Source organism: Arctopsyche grandis, chromosome 11 (genome assembly GCF_051622035.1).
Source record: "Arctopsyche grandis isolate Sample6627 chromosome 11, ASM5162203v2, whole genome shotgun sequence".
NCBI lineage: Eukaryota > Metazoa > Arthropoda > Insecta > Trichoptera > Hydropsychidae > Arctopsyche > Arctopsyche grandis.
The window spans coordinates 957,281-976,992 of record NC_135365.1 but is presented as its reverse complement, the minus strand read 5'-3'; the positions used below and the strand labels follow the sequence as shown (position 1 = coordinate 976,992).

Below are 19,712 nucleotides of genomic sequence, written 5' to 3'. Positions count from 1 at the left end.
CAATAGTACTTAAGCATATTACAAATTTATTTTTAAAATGTTAAACAATCAATCTAGAATACAGTAGAAAAATAATAAGACATATTTGTCGATTACAATAATAATTTCTTCCTAAACATCATAATGGAATCATTGAAAAAATCTATCATACGTCGTTCAGAGTTTACTTCATAATAGGTTCTACATAATCTTGCAATAGGTGCATTCAATCCGAGATTAGTGTTACAGACAGGGATTGATCTTCGATCAATATGTTTTCCCAGTGGTGACGTATGGATGTGAAACTTGGACATTGAACGCTAAATTGCTACACAAAGTCCAATGCACTCAAAGAAGTATGAAACTTTGTATGCTTTAGATAACGAGGATACACAGGAAACGGAATACGTGGGTGAGAAGTATGACAAGGGTAGTGGACATAGTGGATAGAATGAAGAGATTGAAATGAAAACGGACGAGCCACGAGGCTAGACGAAAGGAGTGCTAAAATGGTACCCGAGAGAATGCAAAAGGGTAAAAGGAAGGCCACAGGAAAGATGGGTAGATGAAATTAGGAAAATGTGTGGGGTAAGATGGATGAGAGTTGCGTAAAATAGAAACGAGTAGAAGCGTGTTGGAGAGGCCTTCATCTAGAAGTGGAAAGTAAATAGCTGTATATAGTGATGATGATGATTCTGAGTACCCGTTCCGACAGTTAATCAAAGAATTTAGCAAATACTGTTGACATATTTTTTAGTATTCTCTTTTGCTGATGTTCAAACCGGTTACAGAATTAAAAAAATATTTTTCGGAATAAAGAAATGCGTTATGGTAAAAGCTACATAGTCTAATTTAAAAAAGAGAGGTACTGATGGATTTTAACCCCAAAATTACGAAAAATAAACACGATACTTTCACGGCGCTTCACTTTACGCTGGTTTCACATTTTAAATATGCATTTTGATATTGTTGTTTTTATTCACTATTTCGACCACTGAGGCCTTTCCATTAACTTTCCATTATATTTGATTATTTTTCCAAATTCATACTTTTTTATATAACACTAGCTGTATCACCCGGCTTCGCTTGGTATTTGTAATATAAACCACTTAAACATGACTAATCTAATAGTAAAAATTTTATTAAATTTATTTGAATAGTTTTATTTTATATAAATTTACTTGAATACTCATTTGTTTATTTTTATTAAATTGACTGATACGAACAAACATATATAGTAAGTCTCTTAAAAAAAATTATTTGTATACCAGAATCCGGCGCCTGCGTTTCCATGGTTGCGCCCCCTAGGGCTTCGCCCTCGGTGCCTTTGTCCCCGGGGACTTTGTATCGAAAAAAATCGAATCCTTTGTTCGATGACGTCACGGATTTACGAACCAACAATACATATACATATACATACATACATATATACAAAGTCTCTTTCGAAATTATATATTAGATATAAGGATAATGATCAATTCATACAAAAATAAAATCATCATGTATACACATTAACACTACAAGGTGCGATATAATATTAAAAATGAAATGATTTATTATGATTAAACGTACATCGAAACCCAACGATTTAATTACACTGATTTATGATAGTTGTAAAAATATTCCAATGCAATATTATATGTTGGTATTGAATTTGTATATATTTACAACTATCATAAATCGTTCCCATTAAATTGTTAAAATTTGAAAGCTGAAAATTTAATTTCATCTGTATGTTGACATGAAATTTTATGTTTTTTAATACCAGTGTGGATTCAGTGACTGGAGAGTTTCTCCATTTTAAATGCGATGGCAGTTGTTACCCTTTCGGAAAAAGGATTTTCTGTCAAGCGTGGTCTGTTTTGTGCGGGTGTGCATTTCCACATGGGAGGGAAATTTACTGCGCTCGTTATACATATTTAGCAACTGTGTAGGAATGTTTATATTATTTCCAGTTCGCTTGATATCGAATCGGTTGACTGTAGTGAAAATTGAAAATGCGGGTGTATAAAATATTATATAATTCCAAATATGTACATTCAATTAAAAAAATCGCAATTTATAAAATTAATATTATAAAAATGTGTACAAACATGAAAAGAAATGAACAGACCACAAAATTATTGGAATGAAAAAATATTGATATGATAAATGTAAACGCCCCAGATGTGGAACTTGTGGTACACCAGAGTTGGCCACGAATTCATGAAAACAACATCGTTTATAATTTATTTAGACTTTTTATTATGTCATATTGTAAAATTGGATATTTATGAAGCTTTTTTAAAGTCTTTTTTGGGCATTCAGATTCTAATTTAATATGTGGAATGCTTTCATTCAGAAAATATATTTTTTTAATATTTATTCTACTTTGTTACATCGCGTACGTATTTTTACATCTCGTGACGTAAGCAAAAAGATTTATGAGCTACATATGTACATATGTTTAATTTACAAAATCTCATACGCACAATTATTATTATTTTTTACATCTATACCAGGAAGGCCTTACAGGTAAAGCCCAATGCGCCTTCCTGGCAAATTACAAACAAAGCAGCAGTTTTATTATACAAGTCAATGAATTACGAGACACTGAAATCTCGTAATTAATGAGACATCTATGAATTGTACATACATTTTATTGTACATTAATCATACTCAAATAGTGGTGACATAGTAGGTAGGAAGGTTTTAAGCCAATTTAATCGGGAACCGTTTCAATAATGAAATCAGAAAAATTGGCCTGGAAAAGATCCACCTGGAGCACAAATATCCAAGTCTGACCAGCAGCACTACAGATATACTCAGAAAAATTCTTTTCAGTCAAGGTCAGGTCTTGGGATCGAACCCCGCGTCTCTCGGTCTTAGTCAGAAGCTTGAAGACCGAGCTATGCTGCTGGTTAAATTTAAAATAAAGTGACAATATGTCAGCTCATGGGATCGAAACCGGTCAAGTCTCGGTGCTTAATATCAACGCAATTACCGAGCCACGCTGCTGGGTAAAAATGGCTTCTGAAAGGATAAGAATATTTGACTTTGAATATAAAAGTGTGGGGGGGGGGGGGGGAATAATGATACAAACCAAGAGTGGTTTTTTTTTAAAGAAAGCTAACACAATTGGAATAGATTATTTTCAAACGAGGTCAACTCACGGGATCGAACCCGGCGACCTTTCGGTGCTTAGTATCAACGAACCACTGAGCCACGCTGCTGGTTAATTATGTAGATTATTGCATAAATCTGTGAACGTTTACTGTAAAAAATCTATGAAAATCAGACATGAACTTTTGCAATCATGTATTTTAATAGAATCTGAGTATTTTATTTTATAGCTTTAAATTTTCATTTTCATGATTGAAATTATATGGTATTAAAATAAATAGAACGGATTAAAAAATCATTAATATAGCATGCTGAGATTGATCATGAGAGTATATTTTATAATATTTTTTTCCTGTTAAAAGGTTGGTTGATCGGTTTTATAATAAACTAGTTGTTTTACCCGGCTTCGCTCGGTATTTGTTATATAAAAAGAATGTAATAGTAAATATTCATTTGTTTTTTTATTAAATTTATTTAAATGAAAAAAAAATATTCTACCAATTGAATCGTCATAGAAATCGTCATAGTTACAAACTTACAAAGTCTCATTCAAAATTTTATATTAGATGTATTGTATATTATACCAGAATCTGACGGCTCCCCCGGCGCCCCCCGGGCCTTCGCCCTCGGCGCCCCCCGTCCCCCGTCCCCATGTCTTCATGGAAATTTTGACTTGTTTTCCAAGTTCCCAACCATTTTCCAGCCAACAATATTTACTACATACAAAGCATCTTTCGAAATTATATATTAGATTATTAAATAAAACTTTTGCTATCGAAAAGAATAAAATGGTACAGTTTTCTTTCCATAAAAATCCGAACAGACATGTGGGTCATGCATGTGTTATATATAAAGCAGAATATATTCACAAATTTTCCATCTACAATTTTGCGAACACAATGAGATTTTTCTCATGACGAGTTGGCCGAACGCCTAGGCGCCGGAAAATTAGGGATTTCGGGCGGGATTTTTGCGTTATCGTGCAAATTTTTCGTTACTATTTATGCGGAGGGATCAAAAGCTGTGTTGCGTTAGAACATATAAGATTTCCCGCCTTTTTTTATTGAACTTTTCATTCCTGAGTCATAACTCTATACTGTTTCCGAGCGTGCGATCGTTTGTTCCGCGCACCATGGTCCGATACGCACTTTGATCGTTACTCAAATGTATTGTACGCGATATAAATATAATACTATACATTTTTCTTTTTCGTTTCGCGTAGCCTTGTTTCCGGAAAAATATCAATGCCTCAATATAAACCTTTTCATCTGGCCAAATCGAAATCGACTCACATTTCTTCCATTGTTGTTTTTATTTCTCATTCGATGTTTCATTTGACGGCGAGACCTCAATTGGTGATAAATTTCGATTTAAATCGAAACACTACGTACATAATGGATGAATGGAAATAGAAAATTTTCCTCATTTATTGCATTTCGAAAATGGATTGAAACCAAGTTTTATAGTTACAGTTAAGAATAATGAATTCTGCATTATATTATATATTATTTTACATATACATATATTTAAAAGACCCCAACCCCTTCCTGGACAATTAATTACAAACAATGCAGCATTTTATTATTAAATAAATCACTGTATTTCCAGAAGCTGAAGAACACGAAATAACAATTAATTAATTACAGAATTAATCCATTGAGACATATGTATGTCTATGGATTTAGATTTTGTACACAATTTTTACAAATTATACACACAATAAATACAGAAGGTTTTGTGACAACAGGAAAGATGATTTTTTTCCAATATTTGAGGAACCGTTTCAACAATGATCAGATAAAATTGGCAAACTCTGATCGATTTGGAGTCACAAATACCCCCAAATCTAACCAGCAGTATGGCGGCTCGAACCCACTGATCACTTGGTGCTAAACATACACGCTACCATTAAGCCATACTGCTGGCTGTATTGAATATATATGTTCATTATATATATTCAATTTAAATTTTTAGTGAGCATATTGAGATGTGTTAAAAATGGAATATAAATCCGAACTGCCCACATTTAGACACATTGATGTCGTTTGAACCCTTTTCACTCAGCTGTATGTGAAGTATTTTCTTCTTAAATGGAGATAAGCTGGAATTTATGTATTATGTGGTGTGAATTTTCAATTCTATGAGCGATTTTTAATTCTGCGCGTATATGTATACACTCGTTATATAATAATTATATAGAATATTTTATTAGAAATGAGATAATAATGCCGTTAAGCGAGTGCATCTTTCAAATTAAATCTGGCGTAAAAACAAATTTACATGAACGACAAAAAGCATAATGACAAACAAACAAAAAATAATTATCATCAGAGGAAAATTCCTTTATCGTTCCGAGCACAACGAGCAAACAAAAGCATGATTTAATTACAGATCGCCGTTTGCGTCTTAATGTATTTTTTCTCTCTACCTAACGAAACCATCATCTTGTCGATCGATAGGCACCAGATCGTTACGCATATTGAAAAGGATACCATTTTCTTTTATATAAATGTATAAAAAAATACCACAAAACCTCCCTCCAATCTAAAAAAGAAAACACATTTTATTTAAATTTGAAAGAAGAAACAGATTTTCTTTTAGAAATTCAACGCCGTTTCATAAAATATGTATATTCCACAGAGTATAAGTGAACGTTTTGATATTTGAGTGTCGAAACGGATGAAGTTTTTGATATTCGATTTGTCGGCAATCATCCATTTTCCAGCCACATGTACTCTTTCTATCTCTTGTTCCCGACAAAATCCCTTTCCTTATTCGAAAACAATTGCCACTGTCACGAGTGGATTTCCTCGCTGTCGGAAAACTCGTAAGATAACCGATTTTGCAGTGAGATTAATGTGTCTGCACGTTTCATCGTCATGGAAAACTACTATTAAAAATCACATTTGCATAATGGACTCTTCGTAAGCAGCGTAAGCTTTATGAACGCAAAATATGTAGATGCGATCACCGATTTAATACAAAAGTACTAAGTAATTTTTAATAAGTCTGGAATGTTGGATTCATTTGTTTGCTGACTCAAACACACTGACCGTCTATTTTGTTAACTGACCATTTATTGTAAAAACTGACTTTAGCTTTTCTTAGACCATATTAAAACGAGTCTATTCATTTGCATGAAAAGTTTCAAATCTTGTGTCTAAATTACTTGTAAAGAAAATTGAATGCGAAAGAAATATTATCAATCTGTATTCAATTATAAAGAAATATACTCTGACGATTATTTTTAATAAACTTTGTTCGTATTTTTAAAAGGTTTCTATGGTAAATTCAGAATGTAGTGTGGTTAGTAATTAAAGCATTGTTTGTTATACATATTTTATAAGATATATTTACCTATGTACATATGTATTGTTATGTCCTGACGGACCGGAGACACAAAAAATGATATCCGATTCACAAGCAGATCAATGTTTGATCTACGAGCTAACCAGATAAACACTTTTTTGTTTCCGTAATAAAAGTCACTTGTTTTTCTTATTAGTTAGAATTTATTATATTCTTTAATAATGTTTACAATATTAGCCTAAGAGATATTTATAGGCACCCTTTTATAAAAAGGTCCAGATCACTTCGATGTTTTAAGTTTAAGTTGAAGTTAATGTTTATAAATGCTAGTTTTAAACATAGGAATTTCACAAGGTTTTTCTAGGCTTTTCACAAGAGTTTTCACAAGGGTTTTCACAAGGGTTTTCACAAGGGTTTTCACAAGAGTTTTCACTAGTAGAGTAGAGTAGTTATACGTGGTGTTGTCTGAGGTAATCTGACTTATCGGGGTTCGTGTATCCCCTTTTATACAAAATAGATGACGCCATTTCTTGTGTTATCTAAAGAATGTGGAATGTGGAATGTGTTGACCATTCGCACAGTTCGTAATCCGATTCGTCTGGTGCGTAATCTGATTCGTCTGGTGCGATCGTATGTGGTTATCTAAAGAATGTGGAATGTGGAATGTGCTGACGGTTCGCATGGTTCGTAATCTGATTCGTCTGGTTCGTAATCTGATTCGTCTGGTGCGATCGTATGTGGTTATTGTTGGTGGAAAGCAGATAAGGCTTTCGTTATAAATATCAATGCTATGAGGTCATAACATCCCTCCCTTCTTAAAGTAATTCACTAATATTTGAATTTAGTGAATTTGAATTGAATTTAATCTTTGTTCGGCTGTCATAGGCGAACTTTCATTATCTAGAATTTCTACGTTACTTGATTCTAAATTATTTCTTTTCTTGAAGTGTATATTGAATCTGGGCTTATTTTTACAATATTTTTTTATTATGTATCCTTTAAGCATAAAGGTTATGATTATACTTATGATTATAATTATTGTTAAAGATATATATAAAAGTACATGTGAATGTTTCACAATGATTGGTTGATTTTGATAATCTTCCAATTTGTCGTTGAATTTTTCCAGTTTATTTATTGTATTCATTGAATTCGAAAGTTCAACGTTTTCTAGTTCAATAGGATCTACGTTATATAAGGAGCTGTTAAAGTCTTTAAGTAGACAACATTTATCGTTAATGATGTTAATATTTGAGTATGGATTCTCATATTCTACTTGTAATTGATCGTTAGATGAGATTTTTATAAGTCCATTATAAGTTTTACAATTCTTGTCTAAACTTAACATTCCTGTATGTATTAATTCTACAATTTTACTGATTTTATCTTTACATTCTATTTTAATTCTGGCATTTTCAGATAAGGTATATAACCATCTGTTAGCTGTGAGCTTTTGCCAAAGGTTTATATTTCCTTTTATATTTCTAGTTCTGCAAGTTTCTGGAATAATTCTTACATTATTGATTAGTAGACTGGGTTCACATTCATTATTTTGATGGACTGACAACAGATTCAGTTCCGTGCATACATATTTTTCGTTACTTATAATCTTACATTTTTCTTTTATTATGTCAAACATGGCATAAGTTAGTTCGTCTTTTGACTTTATTATATAATTCTTATTTGGTAGTATTAGTGAGTAAATGTCAGTATGATCATCGTGTGGAATTGGTAATGGATACATTTTTGTAAAGTTTGTATTCGTTTGAAGTTACTAGTGGTATTTTTAGTAAATATATTATTTTTCCATAAGTGGAATATACTATCAATTCTCCTATGTCCATTAACGTATGTGAGGTTTCATATCTAAGTGGTAATGGCAATTCATATCCACTGGGTATCATTTTTGATTTATCTTCTAATTCTTTATATAAGGTTGCTGGTGATAATATGTCTGGGTGTAATATTTGCTGTTTTGCGAAAAGAATGGAGTAAATTATTGTCTCTATTCTATCTCTTAATCTATCTAGATTTAAAGTTAATAATTCCGTTTGTTTCCTATAAACTGAGTTCATTTCGGTAAAGTCTATTTCTAATTTAGTTTTATTTAATAGTAAATCTATTTTATTTAATCCTATATTCAGGAGTTTTTCATTATTATTAAGGTTAACAATTGTTTTGTTAAAGCTATTTATTGCGTCTTCTGTGACGTGTATCTGACCTTTCATAAGTTCTATTATGTGGGTCTCGTCTTGGTTTATTTTATCGATTGATTTGATTGAAGTAAAGGCCGTTGCCTTTTGGAATGGTAGTGATGTTTTGTGAGGATGCGAGTCTGGTGGTTAGGATGAGCAATCTGAAATATTTTATCCATAGAATGGTTTTATAATGTTTTTATGAACGCGTTTCAATCGGTTATTTTCGATTCGAATGGTGATGGTTTGATTATTATGTATTTCAGTAATGCGATATGGACCTTTCCAGTTCGCAGTCAGCTTCTTGTTTAATGAACGTGGTATAATATTCATTTTTAACAGTATTAAGTCATTCACTTCGTAATTGTAGTCGTGAATGTTCTTATCGTAATTTCTTTTAGCTTGTATCTTGGCGCGAATTATGTTTTCTCGTGCAAGATTTCTTATTTTTGCTAATCTGAATTTTAACGTATTTATATATGTTCCATATGTTACGTCTGGTTCTAATTCATTCAATGAACTAGGTAATATTGGCGTATGTCCGAATACTAGTTCGTAAGGTGTGAATTTAGTTGCGGTATGTTGTGTTGTATTATAACACAGCATTGCGAATGTTAATAATTCGTCCCAATTTGTATGAGTATTGTTTACAAAGTTTGTTAAATAATCTTTAAGAGTTGAATGGGATCTTTCTAAGGCTCCATTAGTTTGTGGATGATATGCCGTAGTTTTCAAATGTTTTATTTTTAATAATTTCGTAAGCTCTTTCGTGATGTTACTTGTAAATTGAGTTCCTAAATTCGTGAGTAATAATTTCGGTATTCCGTAATGTGAGAAATGTGTGATAAGATTAATTGCGATTGTTTCTGAATTTGTTATTTTTATCGCGTACGCTTGAGAATATTTCGTCAAGTCATCTTGTACAGTTAGAATATATTTATTTCCCTTTTCGGTTTCGTTTAATGGTCCTACAATGTCTATGGCTATTCTTTCAAATGCCGTCGTTGACGTAGTGGTAATTTCCATTGGTGCCTTGTATTTATGTCTATCAGTTTTGTTTTTCTGACAATTAATACAGTTTTTTATATAATTTAATATGTCGTCTTTCATATTGTTCCAAATATATTTAGTTTTTATTCTAGCTAAGGTTTTCATCAATCCTGTATGTCCTGCTGTTGGAGAATTATGATTTTCCTTTAAGATGATTGGTATTTGGCTAGATGTTGGAGCTATTAATTTATTATGACATATTAGTATTTTTATGTTTGTATCTTTAAATATAAATTCAATCATGAGTTTTATTTTAGCAGTTGACATAGTGTCATATTGATTTTGGAAATTTGCTATTGCTAATTGGTCAATGTTAAATTCGATTAATTTAATTTTTAAATTAACTAACGTTTCGAATATTATCTTAGTTTCGGTTTTATCGAAATAGTGAACTTTAGTGAAACAGTGAAAGTATTTCCTTTTGAAATCTTTCGATTCTGTTAGTATCACATCTTTTAATTGCTTTTCTCTTTCTGATAACATTTCTTGACTGGATAAGTCTTCTAATATGGATAAACAATAAGGGTTGTTTTCATCAAGGTCTAATGATGTTGGATACGCAATATTTATATTGGTTAATAAGTATCCGTTCGTTTCCGTAACGTTTTCGTTGTTTTCGGTTGTTCCTAGTTTTATTGTTCTCATAAAGTTTTTAAAGTTAATTTCGCTAGAAGAATCTATCTCTTGTTCGTTATCTGAAGGTTGGTAATTTAATTGAATATCTGGTTCTTCATCGAACAGGTTTTCGTTGAAGTCCATGGTTTCTTCGTCAAGATCGTCTCTTGTCCGAATTAGTTCGTCTATATCAGGCGTTCTGATAGGTGATAAAAGTTCTGAGTCGTTTATCAAGTCGTAAGTTATTGGATTTACGTTAATTGGTTTTATATATAATTGTATATTTATTTCCGAGTCTCTAAATACGTATTGTATCATTTGTTTAATTCGTTTCCAAGTTAAATTATCTTCTCCACTAGCAAGTTTTGGTATAGCTAGGGTTTTGATTTTATCTTCCTTTAAAAGATCTCTAAGGTTTTTAAGCGTTTGAAAGACATTTTCATATGTCGGTTTGTCAAAGTATTTTGCTTTCGTTACTAAATGATAAATTATTTTATTCTCGAATTTTGAATGTAATATATCTGTTATATCTCGTCTCGTATTAATTAATTCATTATAATTTTTTATTATTCCTTTTATTTCTTCTGCAATGCCTTTAGACATTTTCAGATCTTTAGAAACGCAGTGTGCAATATTACTGTCGCTTTCTAATAATGATTTCTGTATTTCCTGCATTTTTAAATTGAGTTTAGTGTGATCATATCGTAAAAATGATTCATAGCTTTCATTTTTGATTCTAGATAAGAAGTCTGCGTTACAGTTAATTCTTCCTTCTTTATACTGAATATCATAATCATATTCCTCTAGTTTGAGTCTCCATCTAATAAATTTAGATGTACCGGGCTTTTGCATTTCGAATAGATATCTTAAGGGTCTGTGATCGGTATAGATAGTAAATTTCCTGCCGTACAGATATGGTCTATAATGTTCTACTCCCCAAATTATAGCTAATAGTTCTTTTTCTATGGTACTATAATTAATCTCTGCTTTGTTGAGAGTTCTAGAGCCGTAAGAGATTGGTAAGTCTTTTCCTGATTTTCCTTGGCTTAATACTGCGCCTATTGCATAGTCTGATGCGTCAGTAGTCAATATAAATTGTTGGGTAAAATCTGGGTATTGTAATATTGGAGTTGAGGTTAATTGTTCTTTAAGAGTGTCAAATGCATTTTGCTGTTCATGACCCCAATTAAATAGTGTATCCTTTTTTAACAGGGTTGTTAAAGGTTTAATGGTTTTACTAAAATCTTTTATGAATTTACGATAATAACTAGCTAATCCCATGAATGATTTGATTTCCTTCGGTGTCCTAGGTTCTTGGCATTCCTCGATGCACCTAATCTTGTCTGGGTTGGGCAATACTCCCTTATCAGTTATTATATGGCCTAGATAAGCTACCTCTGTTCGTAAGAATTCGCACTTATCTGGTTGTAATTTTAGGTTATTTTTCGCAAGTTTGTCGAATACTTTTTCTAGTTTTGTGTTATGTTCTTTAAGCGTGGTTGCATATATGACAATGTCATCTAAATAGACAAAGCAACTCGTACCGTTAAGTCCGCTTAATATGTTATTCATCAGCCTTTGAAAAGTGGCTGGTGCATTCTTAAGGCCGAATGGCATACGATGATATTCGTAGTGTCCATTGGGTGTAGAGAACGCAGTTTTTATAATGTCTTTTGAATCTACTTTGATTTGATGGAATCCGTTTGCTAAATCTAAAGTGGTAAAATATTTACTTTTTCCTAGTTGGTCAAGTATTTCATTTATGTTTGGAAGAGGATATGCATCTCCTATGGTGATGTTATTTAATTGTCGATAGTCGATAACTATTCTCCATTTCTCTTGTCCTGAGGCGTCTTTCTTTTTGGGTACGACCCATAAAGGCGAGGACCAAGGAGAAGTTGAAGGTTTGATTATGTTTTCGTTCAACATTTTCTCGATCTGATCGTTTACTTCTTTTTTATGAACTTCTGGATACCTATATGATTTATTATGTATTGGTTTATCCGAGTTAGTTATGATTTTATGTTCTATGCAATCCGTAGATGTTAATTTATCTCCCGTCAAATGAAATATGTAATGATATTTTTCGCAAAGTGATATTAATGACATTTTTTCTTCTGGATTCAAGTGATCCATTCTAATAGTTTTGTTCAATAATTCTTTTCTATCTTCGATTTTAGATCTATTGTCTCTATCTAATTTATATACTTCTTTATTCATTGGCTTTAATTTTATTTCCAATGTATCTAGCGTAATACTTTTTTCCGTTAGATTTAAAATTGTGCATAAAGCTTTAGAGTTTTTATTTACTTTAACTATGGCTTTAGCGAGATATACACCTGGTATATTTAATTCTTGTTCAACAATGCCTTCCTCTATTTCAGGGTTAAGTACATTGATTTCTATTAAAGTTTCTGTTCTTGGTTTTAAAATATTAATATGATTTTCGTTATCATAATTTTCATTTACAGAATTATTATTTTCATTTAAATTGTTATAATTGTTATTTTCATTTAGAGGACTTTTATGTTTCAATTTTATTTTTTGACCGTTGTTTAAAATCAATAGATTATTCGCGTAATCTAAGGTTGCCTTCTCTTTTTCTAAGAGATCTCCTCCGATTATCCCGTCATAATCGAGGTTTAAACTATCATCATCTTGGATGACTTGAAACTTATTACTGAGCCGATAACCATCAATATTGAGGTTAATAAAAATACTTCCAAGGGCTTTGATCGTGGAATCACCGGATATTCCGTTTAGATGTATATTTTCGTCTATCAACGAAACAGTTTCATCTATGCAATAATCTTTTATTAAAGATATTCCTGCCCCAGTGTCGACAAGGAATGATCTCGAGATGTAGTCATCTCCTTTCGGTATACTAAGTCGAAGGATTTTCATGTTTCCCAGACTGTAGTCACCTAGATGGTAGATTATTGGATCTAAAGCAAATCGGTTGAGTCGATCCGAGCATCGACCGATTGCCGCCCGTTTTTTGATCTATTGATCATGTGGAGATAGATGCGTCTTTTGCGCATTCCGATTGAAGTTTTGCTGCGGATTACGATCTTTGTCGTCCCGTCTTACGAATTTATTTTGAGGACGCACGGGAGCGTTGGTTCCCCAATTAAAATTACTTGTGGGTCGCTCTACGGCGTTGCCCTGATTGGCTCTCTTATAACACTTATCGATTAAGTGTCCTTCCTTTTTGCAAAATTTGCATATTTTTTTAGTTGCCTCGTATGTGTTAATGTTTAAATTTTTAAATTTACTATTAAAATCGCGATTATTCCGATTTACGTTTCCCGATTTTTTATAACAATTATTAGCCGTGTGGCCATCTTTATTGCAGATGCCACATCGTTTTCTGGTAAAATCTTGAAGCTTGTTTATCCTTTCTTCTTCAAGCGCTATGTTTATTGCTTGGTTTAAGGTCTTTGGGTTTCTTGCTCTTAGAATTGTAGCTAATGAGCTATGTATTCCGAAGTTAAATACTTGAAGACTAAGTTCTTCGATGCTTTCTATCTTGCCCTTTGCCATTTCCGTCGTGGCCGTTTGTTTTATGCAAACTAGGCAATCTTTAACGCAGGTTTCAATCCTGTTAACGAAAGATGCTACTTTCTCACTGGCTACTTGTTTTGTTTGTTGCAGTTCCATGAGCAATTGCGCGTAATGTTTCCTTTCGCCGAAATTCCTCCGTAGGATTTCTTTAAGTTCTTTCCATGATTTTATATCATGATTTGCACATACTATTGCCGCTTTATCTATTAATGATGCTCAGATATGTATATTTAAAGAGTGTTTCTGTTTGAGACGGACTAGCCATTAAAAGAGTTCTATCGCAATTTGTCAAGAAGATTTCGAGCGTGTCCCTATCTCCATTGTATGACGTTATGAACTTGAATAATATTGTTAAAGATATTTCACCTATCGTGAATTTTGTTAATGCTTCTGGTACCTCTGGTATTATTGGACTATCACCTGAAGTTCCAACCATATTGAGTTTTTAATTAATTGATTAATTGCAAAGTTTAAGAAGTGAGTTTAATTTTTCTTTGCAATGAGATTACCTTTCGTGTGTAGTGTGTGTTTATGTATGTGTGTGTGTGTGTGTTTACAGTGTTTGTACAATTTTATGGTTAGTATTTATAATAAAGACCTACATTAATATCTTCATCGTGGTCGTTGTACTGCTGTAATGTGTAGAAGAAGAATTCTCTCTCTCTCTCGTGATGTGAAGTGAAGTAAGGTGAAGTGATGCTGTTAATACTGTAGATGTAGTAGTCGTAGTCGTCGTCGTAGTCGTGGAGTCTTGGCTTCCTTGAAGAACGAAGTTCACCACCTTGCGCGATCCGCGAAGATGTTGGTTGCCAGGATTTGAATCCGTCGACGTGTCTTGGGTGATACTGTTCCAACGTGTCGATTGAGCACGGCGTTACGTGAACGCGATTCACGAATGAATATCTGGGTGAGATGAGTCTCTTCCAGCGAAGCAATATCTTGACAATGACTTTTCCAAGTTTGTAGACTTAATTGACGTAGAAATTCTTTTGAGATGGAGTTTCTATTTGACTGTCTTCTGTGAGGTTTTCCTTTAGGAATCCCACCACGCTGCCACCATTTTATGTTATGTCCTGACGGACCGGAGACACAAAAAATGATATCCGATTCACAAGCAGATCAATGTTTGATCTACGAGCAAACCAGATAAACACTTTTTTGTTTCCGTAATAAAAGTCACTTGTTTTTCTTATTAGTTAGAATTTATTATATTCTTTAATAATGTTTACAATATTAGCCTAAGAGATATTTATAGGCACCCTTTTATAAAAAGGTCCAGATCACTTCGATGTTTTAAGTTTAAGTTGAAGTTAATGTTTATAAATGCTAGTTTTAAACAAAGGAATTTCACATGGTTTTTCTAGGCTTTTCACAAGAGTTTTCACAAGGGTTTTCACAAGGGTTTTCACAAGGGTTTTCACAAGAGTTTTCACTAGTAGAGTAGAGTAGTTATACGTGGTGTTGTCTGAGGTAATCTGACTTATCGGGGTTCGTGTATCCCCTTTTATACAAAATAGATGACGCCATTTCTTGTGTTATCTAAAGAATGTGGAATGTGGAATGTGTTGACCATTCGCACAGTTCGTAATCCGATTCGTCTGGTGCGTAATCTGATTCGTCTGGTGCGATCGTATGTGGTTATCTAAAGAATGTGGAATGTGGAATGTGCTGACGGTTCGCATGGTTCGTAATCTGATTCGTCTGGTTCGTAATCTGATTCGTCTGGTGCGATCGTATGTGGTTATTGTTGGTGGAAAGCAGATAAGGCTTTCGTTATAAATATCAATGCTATGAGGTCATAACATCATGTATATTTGTAATAAAAAAAAGAAAAAACTTAAACACCCAATAAACGATTAATTTAGCTACATACAATTTATGAACAATGATTCTTTTTAAGCCATTGAATCCGAATGTATTATAATTCTAAGCAAAATTATAGTCAACCATTTTTTTTATATAATCAATATTATAATTCAAATATACATACATACATTTACAACAACATGGCAATCGCTTAAAATTGCAAATAAATCGATAATATTCAAATTGAATTAAATTTTATTTCCGATCATAATTTACAGTCGCGGTGAAATTTAATGATACGCAATACTGGGCATTGCCGCTGAGTGCTCCCAGTATTATTGTTTAATAATGGCGATAAATTTTAATGAAAGGTATTAAAATTTATTTATACCTGCTATATGTATGTAGCAAACGGATCGCGAGATAGAATTTACGAGCCGGTCGTAAATGCTAGTGCAAATTTAAATATTTTATTAAAAATTATCGAGGATCGTTACTACAACCCACCCCCATCCCTTCAGTATATGTACATGCTAGTTCATATTCAGAACCACACTTTTGGTTTATTTTATTTATCGAATCGTAGAGATACTGTGATTTATTGATGTAAAGCCGGAATATTATACAGGATTCCTTCGAGCGCACTGAAAAGGGGCAAACAGATAATAAATAAATTTATTTGAAACCCCCCACGATAAGATACAAGGTATGTTATTTAATTTATGTGCTTTTTTCGTATTAAATAATTTAATAACTTTCACGTATTCTAAAAACTAAAACCATCGGGAACAGGTTTAATTTTTTATCAAGTTTCACTAAAATTTTCAAGTATATACGATTAAAGATAATATCTGCTTCTAAAAAAATAATACGTTCACATAAGAAAACAATTTTCTTCTTATTTCATCGAAATAGCGTGGATTAGACGTTCTTTGAACCAGAGAATGAAGATAATCCTCATTCATCTGTCTAGTCGCGTGTGGACAATGGTGGATTATTTATGACGAATGAAAAGCTCGTCGGAAAATTTCGATATACAACTAATGCGTTTTTCTTTTGTGTGCTAAATCGTTTGATGTTGAATTAGTGGAAGAATTTCTGACATCGTTTGAAATATCATATAAATATCGATTTTGTTGCATAGTTTGAATACAGAATTGAGAACGTCGAACCGGCTAGTTTTCGACATTTTCTGATTGGCTTTTCGGGTCGGGAAAAAAGCTCTTGTTTGGAATCGTTCCAATAAGATATTAGCAACGTGAATAAATTTTGGGAAAGTGAACGATGTGGCAATTTCGCTTCTGAGGTTTTTGGGTCGTTGTATAGTTGTGTAATAGTTCGAATTTAATACGGAAAAGATTTAAATTTTAATTGAAAACTCTTCATTCAATAGAATAGATGTTATATAATTGATATTAAAATACAATTTCAAATATTACCCATAGTAATACATTCGCCTCATGAACAAACTAATCAATAGAACAAACTAATATTTTAGCATTCATACAACCATTCAATCAATTTTCCGACTGATAAAACATATGTATATCTAAACATTTGTAAGTTTCATCAGTAAAAATTTTTTTAACATTATAAATTATGCGATAATATAACTGACACAATTTGTTTTTATTTTTCAAATAAAACATTTATTACATGAGCTAATGTTTTATATAGTTTCATATATAATACTTTTGAACGATTTTGCCAAAAATTTTCATATCTTCTATTTATGACGTATAATTGATTGTAGAATGCAACTGATGATGTTTCAATATTTTTCATCCTGCTCGTGCATATGAAATTAAGACTATATGCAAGTTATGCACTTCACTGCAATGAGGAATTGATGATATTTAAGACTATAGGCGGGTTTGGAAAGATTTCGGTGCTTTGGATCGAAGTTTTCCCCATACAAAAACTCCCGGGCAACGCCGGGAAGTGTGTTTGTTGACAGTTAATTCAATAGTTTTCAATATATGTACGTACACAGAACTTGCGAAAGCTTTAATGAGACCGTAAACGTGTTTTGGAAAGGTTTACAGCTCAAGATCGAATGACTTTCATAGAAAAAGCCCGGACAATGCCGGGCAAGTGTGTTATTCCGCTATATTCGATAGTTTTTAATATAGAATCTTTTTTTTTCATAGTATAAATCAACCTAAATTAGATTAAACAGGTGTTTTGGGAATGTTCTGAGACCAGAATGTAAGGGTTTACATATAAAAACGCCCGGGAAATTTTGGGCCAGTTTCCTTATTCATTAATAATATATTTCAACAGTTTTCAATATTGAACCGCAAATTTTACACATTATCCCACAATTACCTAAATTAGATATTGTTTGGATTGGTTTGAAGTACGAGATATAATTCAATAGTTTTCAATGAAGAACCGAAAAATTTGGTAAACAGTAGTCCAATCTGGTCAAATAAGATTTTTGCGAAGGCTTTGGGCCCAGAATTGAAAGGCTGATATAAAAAAAAACGCCTGGGCAAATCCGGGTAAATGTGTTTATTCATAAGTCATATAATTCAACAGGTTTCAATATAGAACCGCCAAATATTATATTAATCCAATGATATTTTTTGGATTGGTTCAAAACACGTAATCGATGGACTACCATAGAAAATTTCCGGGCAATGCCGGGTAATTGTATTTGTCCGTTTTATAATTCAATATTTTTCAAAATTGAACCAACAAGTTTTGTATATAATCTTAAAATAACTTAAATTAGACTGTAGGTGAGCTTTATAAGTGCTTGGAGCCTGGGATCGGAAGGCTTTCATACAAAATCGCCTGGGAAATTTCGAGTAAGTGTGTTTGCTGATTATTATTTAGAACCGATTTAGTACTGGGAAATTATATTTTAAAGGACTTCAGTAACTTTTCTAGTTTTTACCTGCTCGAGTATCGCTGAGTGAAGCTTGAAAATGCTCGACTTTGCTTGGCAACATCAGCTAGTACGATTCATATATTATAATAAAAATATTATATATTTTATGGTTAAGCAAATATTCAAGCGAAAGTACTACTAATTAATGATATTTTTAACCGTCCGCTAAAAGGCTTTACATCATCATAATACCTTCACCGCAAAGGTTTTTAAAAGGTTTAATATTAACTAGTATCTCATTACAGTTTATTTTAGTATCACCAAAAAGGTAGTATCACAGGTTCAACCGCGTCAAATATCCTTAGTCTATATTTATTTTTCGGACACGTTGGGATCAACGAATGTTATAATTAGCAGAAAACATCGCTTTATATATATATAATAAATAAAAACATTATTTTAAATTTATACATAATGTAAAAACGACTCATTTTTTAATGCGCACGTGATATTTTTAATCGCTCTCACATCAACCCTTAATAAAAAGGGTTGATATGGTCGAAACACCTTCGCTCCAGAGAGTTAAATATTACTGTTAGCACCCCTCAAGTTGATTCGAAGCCCTTCCAGTGGAGGATCGTCGTAAAAAGTGTCAACTTTTTCATGATTTTGATTACGCGTCGGGAAAGCGCGTTTTTCCGCAGAGACTCGAGCATTTCCACACCTTTACGACTTATGCGTGTCACTCCAGTTGTTTTATTTACGTTAATCTCGACATTGAACATTCAAAGCTGTCGTTTTTATCATTGGTTATTATCGCGTCGAACTCGGCTCATCCGTGAAAGTCCTGATGAAAATTGCACCCTCACGAGAGTACACTAATGGCCCAACCCCATCACCCCCACGGCAACCGTACCCTTTTACATGTCAACTTAAGATCAAGCGTACAAGATGGCCCTAAAGGGATTTGGCACGGATGCCGTAAATTAGGATCAAAATTGTCCTGGGAGAAACGGTCTCCTGACGCACGCGATGAAGTATTTAGATACGTGTCTCTGAAGTTATGTCGTACAAATCTAAATAGAAATTTCAGCTTTCGGTTAAATCACACTATCGACCGTTCAAATATAATGTTTGACGTTTAATTGCTGTTCGGAACAACAAATATTATATTGATGTGGAGTGTGATGAAAAGATCTCTGCAACCTAGAACTCTCAAACTGTATTCGTTAGGGGAGGTGGTGGACTCATGTGGA

General features: G+C 32.8%; 4 protein-coding genes and 1 pseudogene across 4 annotated transcripts in view; 3 read left to right on the top strand and 2 right to left on the bottom strand.

The window, feature by feature from the left end:
• LOC143919146 (uncharacterized) overlaps positions 1–19,712 on the bottom strand; it is a 1,208,594-nt gene that overhangs the window by 918,385 nt on the left and 270,497 nt on the right. The window lies entirely within an intron of this gene.
• The window catches only part of LOC143919067 (uncharacterized), a 267,168-nt gene that overhangs the window by 105,224 nt on the left and 142,232 nt on the right, over positions 1–19,712 (top strand). The gene's annotated exons all lie outside the window — the stretch shown is intronic.
• Positions 1–19,712, top strand: part of LOC143919063 (uncharacterized) — a 266,223-nt gene that overhangs the window by 110,981 nt on the left and 135,530 nt on the right. The window lies entirely within an intron of this gene.
• Positions 1–19,712, top strand: part of LOC143918879 (prolactin-releasing peptide receptor-like) — a 58,670-nt gene that overhangs the window by 25,445 nt on the left and 13,513 nt on the right. The window lies entirely within an intron of this gene.
• LOC143919234 (uncharacterized) lies at positions 7,232–8,618 on the bottom strand (annotated as a pseudogene).